The following is a 14995-nucleotide window of genomic DNA, read 5'->3' as shown; positions in this document are numbered from 1 at the left end:
AGATTTTCCACAAATTTGTCCAATGATGTAAGTGAATCGCAAGAGACAAACCTAGGGCTGGGCAAAACCAAGCCAACCCACGAAACCGCTCGACCCAAACCGGTTTGGGTCGATTTTTTGGTGTTTTTAGGCAGGTTTCGAGTCAAGGGCTGTGTTGTTAGGTCGATTTATGGGTTATCCAACGAAACCCGAAATAACCCAAACCGACCCAACTCTCCAACAATTAAAAGTGAAAAAAAAAATGGATGAAAACTGAAAATAAGCCCTAAACAAACAAAGCCCTACTTCTTCAGTTCTTCACGCTTCTCAGTCCTCAGTTTTCACTTCTCACGTGAGGGCACAAGACGAGAACGGATGAAGCCCTAATCTCTCAGACTCTCAGTCTCTCTCTCGTCATTTTCTCTCAATTCGCAATGATAAACTCTATTTTTCTCAGTCTCCTAACTCTTCAGTCTCCCTTCTAAAACAAAGGACAAGAAAAGAGTACATTTCGAATTTCAAATTTTATGCTGCAGAAGTAATAATATGTATGCCGAAATACTCTTTATTTAATTGATAGTGCTGTTTTAGCTCATTTTTTGTTGAAAGAGAAACTGCGGAAGTTAGGATTTAGGAATATTGAGATGTATTTTGTGTGTAATAGGTTCTACTGTGACACTGTCATTGTGCTTCAGCTTTCAAGCACCTGCTGGACAGTGACACAATATTAGTTCTGTGGAAGAAATCTGGGAAGTTGCAATACAGCCAGGTGAACATTTTCCCCTGTTTATTGTCTGATTTACTGTTCCCACTTCCCAGCATCTTATTCTTATATAATCCACTCATTCAAGTCCTCTCACCCAAGTCAATGCCAAGCAACATTCCGAATTTCAATTAGGATAGTGAGTGCCTAATCGCGCAGCAAATTTCAATTTCTTCGAAGAAATATATGTAATATCATCTCACTTATGCAACTCTTTTCCTTGGATTTCCTGCTGTTTTTTTCTTTTTGTTTTGATTCTATATGATTTATTTTTCGTTCAGCTACGATGTCTCTGTGTTGAATTTTGATGTTCCCTTTTGGTTAGCTTGTACTAGCACGATTATAGACGGCATGAGTAATGAAACATAATACTTTGTGTTATATATATGCATGATTTAGAAGTAATGGCTACAGTGTATTGTCTTCTTTCTGATTCTTTTGGGTACTTCTATTTATGAACAAGAATATATTTACATAGTTATTGCTTGATAGTTCAACGAGGTCTAAGTCTCTGTTTTGCTGATCATATTTGAAATTGCAAGTATGCATGGCTACTTTTTATTGATTGATTGATTCCTTTCTCTCTTATCTTGGATTTAGATGCTAGAATATATATGTTAGGGATTGGTTTGCTATTTGTAATTATATCTTATAATCATATATGCGCACACACAAGGCAACAATCAGTTTAAGATACCAGGCTCACCCCAAGTTGACTCGTCATAAATTTCTGTCCACTTTATTTTGGAATCATTCCCTTCACGTTTACCATGTGATTTCATCTCCATCCTTTTAAGTCACCTTTTTTGTGTAGTTATTGTTTATATGTTTTATATATTGAGTTCCTATTTTGTTTGTTGGCCCATTCCCCCTTTTTATGGCACCTGATTTAAGTAAATAGAGAACTTATTCCAGATGAAATGGTCAAGATTTACTTGATTTTGTAGAAAATCTACTGGTCTTTAGTATTGTTTTCTTGATAGATATGTATGGATGTTGAGCTTCTTCATCACACTTTTGACTCAATGGTGTGCTTGATTATGAGTAAGCTTTGGGACTTTTGTGTTACTCATGATTTTTCATCTTATTGTCTGATGTCAAATATTATAGTACTGAACTGAAGATTTGGGACCAATTATTGATGCAGAGTTTGTAGACAACTAGTGTCAGTTCAGCTTCGAGGTCGTGCAAAATTAACATCACTTTAGGAAATGGACACAGCCATAGGTGTTGTATTATTGCTTTATTGTATTGCATTGTTATTTTTTATTAAATACATCTATTTGGTTGTTTTATAATTTTGGTGGAATATGTTTGTAGATATGGATGATTGTGAAGTACTTGGCACAAAATCTCTATCAAATGAGCAAGTCTTCCTCCATATGCACCGTCAACATTAGGTAAACGAAAATCTAATAGATTAGCTTCATATGTTTGGGATCACTTTACGCTTTTGGGATCAAGAGATGATCCAAATGTTAGGTGTAAATGTAACTACTGTGGGGTAGATTATGCTTGTGGCACTAAGAAGTGTGGTACTAGCACATTGGGTAATAATTTGACAAATCAATGTAAGAATTATCCTGGTAGATTGGTGGATAAGAAGCAAAAAATCCTTTCTTTTGAGAGCAAAAAAGAGGGTGACGGGAGCAATCTTGTTGCTATTGGTCGAAGTAAAGAAGAGTGTAGAGTTGTATGTGCTAAGATGGTTGTATTGGATGAATTACCTTTTAGGTTTGTCGAAGGTCAGGGTTTTAAGCTCTTTTGTAGTGTAGCATGTCCTCAATTTAAGGCTCCATCTCGGAGGACTCTTGTTGGAGACATCTATCAATTGCATTTAGATGAAAAACTGAAATTGAGATATGTCTTTTCTTTTTACCGTCAAAGGGTTTCCCTCACAACTGATACTTGGACTTCCATTCAAAATGTTAATTACATGTCTCTTACAGCACATTTTATTGATTCTGATTGGACACTTAATAAGCGTATTTTGAATTTTTGTGTTGTTCCAAATCACAAAGGAGAAACGATTGGGAAAATGATTGAGACTTGTTTGCAAGATTGGGGAATTGAGAAAGTTTTTACAATCACTGTTGATAATGCAAGCTCTAATGATGTGGCTATTGCTTATCTTAGGAGGAAGTTGATTGCTTGGGGTAGTGATGGATGTGTTCTAGATGGAAGATATTTGCACTTGAGGTGTTGTGCACACATTATAAACTTGATTGTTTGTGAGGGGTTGAGGGAAGTATATGACTCCATTGTGAATATCCGCAATGCAATCAAATATGTGAAATCTTCTCCTACTAGGTATGAAAAACTGAAGGAGTGTGTGAGAAAAGAGAAGATCGATTGCAAGTCTATTGTATTTTTGGATGTTCCAACTAGGTGGAATTCTACCTATTTAATGTTGGAAACGGCATTGAAATTTGAGAAAGCTTTTTGGTAGGTTAGAAGAAGAGGATGCTCAATATTTGCATTACTTTCGGGAAGACGATGGTGGTAAAAAGAGAGGTGGACCTCCTTCAAATTTAGATTGGAAAAATGGATTTGTATTTGTCAAGTTTCTTTAAAAAAATTTGATGTGACTTTGACTTTTTAGTTCTTCATTGCATGTTAGTGCTTGTGCTTATCTTCATGAAATTCGTAATATTGTATTCGAATTGGATGAATGGAGATTGAGTGGTAATTTTTTATTGGGTGAAATGGCGACTAACATGAAGACGAAGTTCAAAAAGTATTGGGATAAAATGGAAAATGTGAATCAGTTGTTGCTTATTGCTACTATCCTTAATCCAAGATATAAAATTGATTATGTTGAATACTGTTTTAGTGATCTATACATGGATGGGGAAGTTGTTAGTAACATGATGAAATCTTTGAAAGAAAATTTCATGGATATTTATGAGTGGTATGTGGCATGTGAAGGTGTTCATGGAAGTAGTCAAGTATCAACTGACGAGTCTTTAAGTTCTTTCGGTACAAATAAAGACAGTTCTTCTTCTATGAGTAATGCTCATCTTTCTAAATTTTTGAAAAAACAAGCTGTAAAAGATTATGCTAAAATAAAAAATGATGTGGAAAGATACTTACTTGATGCTCGTGAAAGCATAGAGAACAAGGACTTTGATGTTCTTGATTGGTGGAAGCTTAACAAAAGTAAGTACGGTGTCTTGTCTAATCTTGCTAAGGATGTGTTGGCAATTCACGTTCAGAAAGTGCTTTTAGCACCGGAGGAAGGATATTTGATCCTTTTCGTAGTTCATCAAGTCCTAAAATGGTGGAAGTCTTGGTATGCACACAAAATTGGTTGAAAGCTTCTCCACAGTTAGATAATTTCCACATGGAAGATGTTGAGCATTACAACCAGTTAGATGAAGGTAATATGTATTTTTTTTCATAAATTTTGTTATTTTGACTTTATATCTATGTATTTTGTTGTCAACTTTTTTTTTTGTAGAATTGGAATCAATGAATTCAAAATTGAATGAAGATGATCAAGGGCACAAGAATTAATTTGTTTCATGTCTAGTTTTTGTTTATGCCAAGTGACAATAGTTATTGGATAATTATTTCATTTGTGTCAAGTGTCAATGGTTATTTGATGGCTGATTTTTGTTTTGTGGCACAAGAATTACTTTGTTTTGGTAGCTGGTTTTTTTCCCTACAAATTTTTGTTTGTGCCAATAGTTTTTTGCCTTAGAACTATAGCTTTATAATTAGATATGTAATTGTTATTGGATAGTTATTTGATGTGTATTTGGTGGATTATACCATTATATGTTTTAAGTTTATTGATGTTGGAAGACTATATAAATGTTGCTTTAAATTTAGTATTTTGACGACTTTAATATTTGTTGATAGGTTATCCCAACTCGACCAACCCAACCCAACCCGACTGACATTTGGTTGGGTTGGGTTAGGTTGGGTTGGATTTCAATCTTTACATAGGTTGGGTTGGGTTGAACATTACTAAAACCGACCATGTTGGGTTGGGTTTGGGTTGAGATAAAAATCGACCTAACTCAACCCACGCCCACTCCTAGACAAACCTATATCCTTTGTAAGGGTGCATTACTGTATCGTTTTCCCACTAAACGTAGTTAAACAGCATTGTTTTGTAAAAAAAAAAAAGTTGAACTCGAACATGGAGGGCCCCCACCGCCCCGTCCCTAAAACTTTGTGAGGAAGGTAAATCGCGAAATGTGCCCCAGCAGGCCAAGGAACAAAAGCTGTCTGTACACTGCGCCTACAAGGAATCCAATTTCATGTCTCAGAAATCGAACCCCCACACTGCGACTGTCAACAAGACGTCAAATAACATCACTCCTATCCTTTGCACCACTGGACTATGTCCTGGGGGGCAACAACATCGTTTCGTACTTTGGAAAGAAGAGGACAAAAACAAAAGTAGTGAAAAGGGTAAAAAAAAAAAAAATGGAAGGGGATTGATCATTATTGCATCTACAGAGCACTCCTCGTTGCCTTTTTTATGTATTAGGGACATTTCTTTTCAAAGATCCTCGTGCTAATAATGGGTGCACTTCTAAAATAACTTGCACAACTTTTGAATGCTATTAAGTTTTCTACTTCTTCTTTTTTCCTCTTTCTTTTATCCAAGTCGATTGAATAGTTTTCTCCTCATATATATACGCTGATGTTATCATTATTTTATGCCCAACGACTCAAATACCCGAGGACTCATGCGTGATCCATTTACGATAGAATGGCATGAGGTTGTCGAGTGTGAGGTTGTCCTTAGGTATTTAGTCCCAGGGACTACACTTCTATCTTACGAGATGTGCCCACAATAGTCCTCGAGTTGGTCTTGGGGATCATCCCTACGCTATATATGCTTGAGAGCTTTACTTGACAACGAATACTTCATCGACCCAATAGAGATTCCACTCTGAAAGGGGGCCAAAAAACCCACACAATAAGTTGCAAGCTACAATCGATCAAAATAACAGAATTAAACTTGCAGAAAGTAAAGAACACAACAAGATTTTTCAATCGAAGCATCAGAGGTTCAATGACTAAGCACCTAATCCCCTGTTGAGCATCCAATCGAAGGTGGATATTGCTCGGTTGCACTAAAGCCCCAAAAATAGGCAATCGAAGGTTACAAAATTCAACCACTACAAGAATACACAGAAAAGAAACTTATCTCTTCAACAGGAATCACAGATCTGCCTCAGACCCACAACGAATCAACAAACCACATCCCTAACCTCAACACATGAGGACTCTAAATATCACTCAAGAATATACAAGTATTCAGTGGTTAAAACCTTCAAAATACTAATCGAATGAGAAGATCGATTACAAGAAAATAGGGAAGCAGAAACCCTAGCCAGAGAGCACAGAAGAACTCTCTCGAACCCTTACTCAAAAAGTCAGACAAATGAACAGTCACACGGGCAAATGAAGCATCGAGTACCTTTTATATCACCAAAAAATGTAACCCTTCATCCAACGGTAGGAATAGTGCCAAGTGTCCTCATCAGGCAGAATGCCACTTATAAAGTCGTGTTTTCATAATACGTTTAATAGGCTAAAAATATGGGAGCATCAATACCACAGTTCGAATCACAACAATCTCCACCTTGCTACCATTTTTTCAAGTTTAGTGCAGTCAGGAGACAATATCACTTTCTCCTTTCATTTGCTCCAAGTACTTGCAAATTATCACATAGAATCAATAGATAATGTCTTCAAACAATTTTTAAATTTGTTCAAAGGTATTATCTTTGTCCCCATATCAGATGGGTTATACTGTGTAGGTACTTTACCAATTTTCAAAACACCCTTTGAAATAATGTCTCTAATAAAATGATACTTAACATCTATATGTTTTGTCCAATCATGATACATGGGGTTTTTACTAAGATGTATAGCACTTTGATTATCAGAATATAATGTTGCATTTTCATCAACAAAATCAAGTTCCTTTAGTAACCCACTTAGCTATATTCCTTCTTTAAAAGCATCAGAAGTAGCAATGTATTTTGCTTCAGTTGAAGACAAAGCTACAATCTTTTATAATTGTGATTTCCAACTGACTACTGTACCATATAAGGTGAAGAAATAAGATGAAGTTAATTTTTTATTATCCTTATTTCCAGCAAAGTCAGAATTAGTAAATCCCTTTAAAGTTACCACTTCTTTGTTCATTTTAAAATCAAGACTGAGGTTTGCAGTACCCTTTAAGTACATCAAGAGCCATAAAGTATTCCAATGTTCTTCCCCAGGGTTACTCATAAACCTATTCGATATGCTAATACTAAAAGCAAGATCAGGTCTAGTACATACCATCAAGTATATCACAGAACCAATTACATTTGCATAAAGTACTTTTGACATTTTATTAGATTCTTCAAAAGATTTGGGACAAAGATCATAGGTAAGCTTAAAATAATTTGTAAGAGGCAAAGACACAGATTTACAGTCAAACATGTTGAATTTTTTCAAAAATTTTATCACATAATCATACTGATTCAGAAATAACATATTTTTCTCTTTATCCTTATAAATTTGCGTGCCAAGAATCTTTTTAGCATTTTCAAGATCTTTCATGTCAAATTCAGATTTAAGTTGCTGCTTAATATATTCAATTTCAGATTCATCACAACTTACATGCAGCATGTCATCCACATAAGTACAAGATAAAGAGAATGTTTACCTCCTTTAGCTCTACAATACAAACATTGAATGTTTACCTCCTTTACCTCTACAATACAAACATGTATCATAATTGCTCCTTTGAAAACCAAGTTTCAATACAAAAGATCAAATATTTTGAACCACTATCTAGGAACCTGTTTTAGGCCATACAATGACTTCTTTAACAGGCACACAACCGATTATTTCATATAAATTGTTTCTTCTAGATCACATAAAGGAAGGTAGTTTTAACATCTAACTGGTCAAATTCCCAACCAAATTAAGCAACTAATGCAAGCAAACATCTTATTGTAGTATATTTTGCTACAGAAGAAAATATTTCAGTGTAATCTACACCTTCTTTTTGTGTAAACCCCTTTGCTACTAATCTATTCTTCAATGGGAAAGCTAGGGTTTTCAGACTGGTCATTAGTGTCATCATGCAGATTATTTTTAGTTTCATTTTCTGTAGTAATTGTTTCTGGTACAATAAGTGCAGGGATTATTTTAGTCCACACGGATTTAGGTACTTCAAAGTTCAGGGCAGAAGTGGGTGTTCTATTAACGAGGTATGCAACTGTTTTTACAGCTTCACCCCAAAATATTTTTGACAAACCAGAACTTAATAACATGCATCTAACTTTATTTAGCAAGGTTTTGTTCATTCTTTCAGTTATGCCATTTTGTTGAGGTGTATAGGTAACAGTGAAATATCTTAATATACCATATTCTTTGCAGAAATTATTGAACTCATGATTACAAAACTCCAGACCATTATCTGTCCTTAATATTTTTATCTTATGATCAGTTTGATTTTCTATTTGTGTTTTCCAATCCTTAAAGACGGAAAAAGTCTCATCTTTAGATTTTAACAAGAAAACCTAGATTTTTTTTTGAAAAATCATCAATGATCAAAAGATAATATTTGAAACCAGAAAGAGTACACACAGATGCAGGTCCCCATAAATCAGCATGCAAGTACTCAAGAATTTGTTTAGTTTTATGAGTTCTAGGTAGAAAAGGAAGCTTAACCTATTTACCAATCACACATTATTCACAATGACCAATATCACCAAGATTTTGTTTACCAAATATTCCTATATTTTCTAGAGCCTTTAAACTTTTCTTGCCAATGTGGTCAAGTCTTTCATGCCTTAGTTTTGCAAGAGAGAAATTTTCAGTCAAAGCAGTAGCAATTAAGCAAAGTAAAGGTTTAGCTTTAAGAAAGTAAAGTCCATGTCTCTTAGGGATGCTTATGACAAAATCATTGCCCCTAAGAATTTCAATATGTCCTTGACCCAGTTTTATGTTGAACTCCATATCATCCAACATTCCTAGAGACACAAGATTCCTTTCAAGTTCAGGAACATATCTGGTTCCTTTTAGAAACAGAACCCTCCCATTATCAAGTAACAATTTAATAATGCATATTCCATTCACTTTACAGGTCATATTGTTACGCATTATGACTTGCCCATCAGTAGTTTTTTCAATTTCAAGAAAACTTTTCTTCTTATGGCACATATGAAATGAACAGCCTGAATCAAGAATTCATTCATCACTTAGTCTCTTGTCCCCATTAACAAGGCCAAGCCATCTTCAATTTTGTCTTTGTTATATACTAAGACAGCATCCTTAATTTCATGTTTCTTTTCTTTTGACTCATTTTTCTTTTTATAACAGTTTTTGATAAAATGTCCCTGTTTTCCATAATAGAAACATTTCTTACCTTTGGCCTTGTTCTTAGACTTACCCTTATCACCCCATTTTTGCTTATTTTCAATTGAAGCCTTTGAGTGATAATTGGGTTTACTAAAACCTTTTCCTTTAGCCAATAAGGTATCCCCATTATGATTTTCTTTAGACTCAGATTTGATTTCTAAGGCCTTATTTTTTAGGGCATTAATTATTATTTTTGTAGTCAATTCATCCCTACCATATTCCAAGGCAACCTTAATGTCTATATATTTATCACCGATGGAGTTCAACAAGATCACAACCAACTGATCTTGTGAAAGTTTTTCATCATAGTTGGTCAGATCTTGGGTCAATTTTGTAAACCTATTCAAGTTATCATCCAAATCAGTAGAAGGGTCCATCTTAAAAGAAAAGAGTTGTTTCAACAGTTAACATTTATTTGGAATAGTCTTTGTCATATACTATTTTTCAAGTTTAGTCACAATTCAGAAGCTGTCTTAGTTTCACCAATGGTTCTAATCACATTCTCAGACAAATACAAAAAGATGGTACTCCAAGCTATCTCTTCTAATTCGGCCTTCCTAGTAGGGTTCATATCTTGAGGCCAAGTATTATCTAGAGATCTAACACATCTCATTTGCATTAGTATACCTTTATCTTTTAACTCCACATATTGAAATTAATTTTTCCATCAAATTGTGCAACTTTAAATTTAGCAGTAGCCATTTATTTTGCCGCACATAATGCACAAGTACGAGTCAAGAAGATGACAACATAGCATACACTAGACACACAATGTGTCAACAAGAATTCACAATAATGTTCAAGAAGACACAATACATGCAAGTTTAAATCACATATATAATATACAGATCAAATCAAGGACACAATAACAGAGGGAAAAAATTTTAGGTTTCTGAAATTTCTCCTTCAAGATTCCCCAGATATACCCCCAAACTCGGCTTTTCTTAGATTCCCAAGACTTCGCAGAAGCCTTTGGACAAAGACCAGACACCAGTGGGTAGTTGGTGTATGGTTAATCAAGGGAAAAAAGTCAAAACACACAAATTTCGAAAGCAAACTTTACAAAATTAAAAGATCTCACCTAACAAGTATAAAATACTCAAGGTCCTTCAATACTGCTTAATAGCAGTTCCAAAAATTTTCAGATCTGCAACAAATCGACTTCGTCCTTCAAAGATCCAGGTATCTTACCCCAGTTCAACATGCTGATACCACTGAAAGCGGGCCAAAAAAAACCTACACAATAAGTTGCAAAATACAATCGATCAAAATAATAGAAATAAACTTGCAAAAAGTAAAGAACACAACAAGATTTTTTGGTCGAAGTCCCAGAGGTTCAGTGATTAAACACCTAATCCCCTATTGAGCATCCAATCGAATGTGGATATTGCTTGGTTGCACTAAATGTTAGAATTGAATGAAAAATATTGAACAGAAGTAATGGAAAATATTGAATAGAAGTCTCTTCATATGTTGTAACTTAAGTCCTTTCATGTTTTTAACTTCTTTATCAATAAATGGTTTAACGGTTTAACTCCTTGATTAATGAGCTATCTTTTCTTCCATTGGTATAAATAAAAGTCTCTCTAGGTTGGAAAATCACAAGTGAAATGCAAGCTTTTTCCTCTAAGCGACAATCTTCTTTTTCTCACTTTCAAGTTCTTCTTTGTGCTTATAATTTCTTTGTGATGTAGAGTATATCACAGCTAGTTTGCAGGCGGTTAACATAATGTAGTGTGAACCGACAACCGATTGTATCCTGAGAATCGAACACCGATCAAAATCTCTTGCACTCCGGTGAGGTGGCGAATTCGATTTAAGGAAATTGTGAATACACAGGCCTTCGGTTTGATTTGATTCTCTAATATTTACCTACAAGCTTAAATCGAATTGGCTTTAATAAATCAAATTTTCTTCATTAGTTTTTGTCAATTTTTCCAATTCATGGTTTTTGCATGATTTCTAATTCATTTTAAATGATTGTTAAGTTGTTAATAATTTGACAAAATAATCTGTTCTTCAACTCTGCAGTTTTATTTTCTGAACAGATAACTTGATCTCGAATTTATATACAACTTTACAAACTTATAATTATTCTAAATTATTTGTTGCTTGTTCCGGTTCAATAATGTCACATGAAAATAACGATGTGAACAATGAAAGCAACACTGTTGGTACCGGTGTACCAAATCCTGCAATGACCGTTGTTAACCCTATGGAGACCACGACTGACATTTCTCCCATTGACGGGATAATTGGAGGCGGGATTCCTCATGTTGGAGTGAACCCAACTTTGCCTTCAGCTGCGGCCTCGACAATCCAGTTTGGCACAATACCTTTGCCAGTGTCTAGGGCTGTGGCTCCGGCACCTTTGCCATCGTTTTCGGCTCCATTTTCGGTGAATTATGCAATTCAACCGGATAAGTTTGTTGGTACTGATTTTAAGACATGACAGAATAAGATGATTTTCTATCTCACTACGTTGGTCCTTGCACGTTTCCTCACTGAGGATGCCCTATCGTGGCTGAAAACAACACTGGTGTGCATAGGCGTGCAGCTTGGGACGCTTGAAAAAAGTGCTGATTTTTTGTGTCGCAACTATGTCTTGGATGGCCTACAGAATTCTCTGTATCACGTATATGTGGTAAAGAAGTCTGCTAAGGAGCTCTGGGAGTCCTTAGAAAAGAAATACAAGACCGAGGATGCCTGATCTAAGAAATTCTTAGCCAGTCGATGTATGGACTTCGAAATGGTTGATTCACGTTCAGTGATGAGCCAAGTACAGGAGTATCAAGTGCTTTTGCAAGAAATGCATGTTGAGGGTCTGACCATGTCAAAATCTTTACAGGTGGCTATTGTTATTCACAAGTTACCTCCTCAGTGGAAGGCTTTCAAAAGCTATTTGCAGTATAAGAGGAAAGAGATGTCTTTTGAGAATTTAATTATCAAGCTGTGCATTGAGGAGGATAACAAACGGGCTAAACATAAGTCAAAAAATTCTTACTCTGAGAAGGCTAATGTATTGGAGTACAGCCAAAGTTCTGGTACTAAGAAAGTTCACTCCTTTAAAGCCAAACAGGGTAAAAAAAATTGAAAAGATAAAAAAACAGGCTACGAAAGGGTCTCGGTTGAAGCTTGCAGGTGGGGTAAGAAAGAAACCTAAGTTCCAGTTCAATGGAAAGTGCTTCAATTGTGACAAAGTTGAGCATCGATCAGCAGACTGCCGTCAGCCTCGGAGAGATAATAAACAGCGTCCTCAAGCTAATATGGTTGGAAATGAGAGAGATCATCTCTCAGATGAAATGTCTGAGCTAAACCTCACGACGGTGATTAGTGAGGTTAACCTAGTGGGATCTAACCCAAAGGAGTAGTGGCTGGACACTGGGGCCACTTGCTATGTCTGCTCCAACAGGAGCATGTTCACTACTTTTGCACCAGTTACAAATGGTGAAAAGTTATTCATGGAAAACTCTGCAACTTCTGAAGTGCTTGGTAAAGGTAAGGTGATCCTGAAGATGACATCTGGCAAAGAGCTTACTCTGACTAATGTGCTATACGTGCCAGAGATTCGCAAGAATCTGGTCTCTGGGTCTCTTCTGAGCAAGAATGGGTTCCGCATGGTCTTTGAGGTGGATAAGCTGGTGATTATCAAAATAGGAGTTTATGTTGGGAAAGGATATATGACTAATGGCCTGTTTAAATTGAATGTAATTGCTATAACCCCAACTGTTATGAGTAATGAGAAAACTCATTCTGTTTACTTGCTTGAGTCTCCTAATCTGTGGTATGGTAAATTAGGTCACGTAAATTACAATGCTTTACGTAGATTAAGCAAACTAAATTACTTGCCTAGGTTTCAAATTGATTCAAATCATAAATGTGAAACATGCATTGAATCTAAGCTTACTAGGTCTTTGTTTCATAGTATTGAAAGAAGTATTGAGCCATTAGGACTAGTCCACAGTGATGTATGTGACGAAGCTATCAATAAATTCATTCTTTATAAAAATGAAGATGAAAATCAACTTAGTAAGAAAATAAAGGTGCTACGGAGTGATCGTGGTGGTGAATATGAATCACCATTTGGTTAATTCTGTGCTAAACATGGAATAATTCACCAAACTACTACACCTTATTCACCTCAACAGAACGGAATTGTTGATCGTAAGAATAAAACTTTAAAGAAAATGATTAATGTTATGTTGATTAGTTCTGGATTACCACAGAACATGTGGGGAGAAGCTATTCTTTCCGTAAATTATATCTTGAATAAAGTGTTAAGAAAGAATATGGATAAGACTCCGTATGAACTTTGGACAAATCGGACACCTTCATATAAATACTAATGAATGTGGGGATGCCTTGCTAAAGTTGTGGTGCCTCCTCCTAAGAAGGTCAAGATTGGACCTAAGACAATTGATTGTGAGTTCATTGGTTATGCAGAAAATAGTAGTACATATAGGTTCCTTGTGCATTATTTGAATGTACCTGATATTCATCCGAACACGATTATGGAGTCTAGAAATGCATAATTCTTTGAGAATATATTTCCTTGTAATTCTCCTAAATAGTTAACTTCTATTAAACGGACAATGGAATCTTCTGCTTCTGACAGCAGTAAAGATCCAGTTGAAGAAGGTGAGGATGAGCCTAGATGGAGTAAAAGGACCAAAACTTTTAAGACGTTTGGCCCTGATTTTCTCACATATTTGATGGAGAATGATCCTCAAAGCTATAAAGAAGCTATATCTTCTCCAGATGGTCATTTGTGGAAAGAAGTCATCAAAAGTGAAATCGATTCCATTCTACAGAATCATACCTGGGAGTCAGTAGATCTTCCACCGGACTGTAAGCCTTTGGGCTACAAGTGGATCTTCAAGAAGAAGATGAAAGTGGACGGCTCCATTGATAAATATAAAGCTCGGCTAGTAATCAAAGGTTATAAGCAAAAGGAAGGCTTAGATTACTTTGATACTTATTCTCCTGTGTCGAGAATAACTTCTATCCGGATGATAATTGCTATTGCGGCCTTGCGAAATCTGAAAATACATCAGATGGATGTAAAAACAGCTTTCCTAAATGGAGATTTGAATGAAAAAAATATACATGGAGCAACCAGAGGGGTTTACAACTCTAGGTCAAGAAAGGAAAGTTTGTAGACTGGTTAAATCGTTGTATGGTTTGAAGCGAGTACCGAAGCAATGGCATGAGAAATTTGATAATACTATGCTTTCTAGTGGTTTTAGAATCAACGAGTGTGACAAGTGTGTATGTGTCAAGGACACTAATGATGGATATGTCATACTAGGTCTATACGTCGACAACATGCTCATTGTCGGTAGCTCTAACAAGATTATCAAAGCCACTAAGAATATATTAAACTCGAAGTTTGACATGAAAGATATGGGTTTCGCGGATGTCATTTTGGGAGTAAAAATTACTCGAACGCCAAATGGACTTTTGTTATCTCAATCTCATTACATTGATAAGATACTAGACAAGTTCAACAAGTCAGATACCACTGTGGCCAGGACTCCGGTGGATTTTAGTCTTCACTTATCCAAGAACACTGGTGATGGTGTATCACAGTTAGAATATTCTTGGATAATTAGGAGTTTAATGTATTTAATGACTTGTACGAGACTGGATATAGCATACTCAGTTAGCAGATTGAGTCGCTACACGAGTAACCCAAGTGCTGTCCACTGGAAAGCCATTTTTAGGGTGCTACATTATTTAAGGCACACTCGTAATTTTGGACTGCACTATTCTAGATACCCTACAGTAATCGAAGGGTATGCTGATGCAAATTGGATATCAGATATGTCAGATACCAAGTCTACTAGTGGATACGTCTTCACTCTTGGT

This window comes from Olea europaea, unplaced genomic scaffold (genome assembly GCF_002742605.1).
Source record: "Olea europaea var. sylvestris unplaced genomic scaffold, O_europaea_v1 scaffold1023, whole genome shotgun sequence".
Taxonomy (NCBI): domain Eukaryota; kingdom Viridiplantae; phylum Streptophyta; class Magnoliopsida; order Lamiales; family Oleaceae; genus Olea; species Olea europaea.
The sequence above is the reverse complement of the archived record's forward strand: the minus strand, read 5'-3'. Positions refer to the sequence as shown.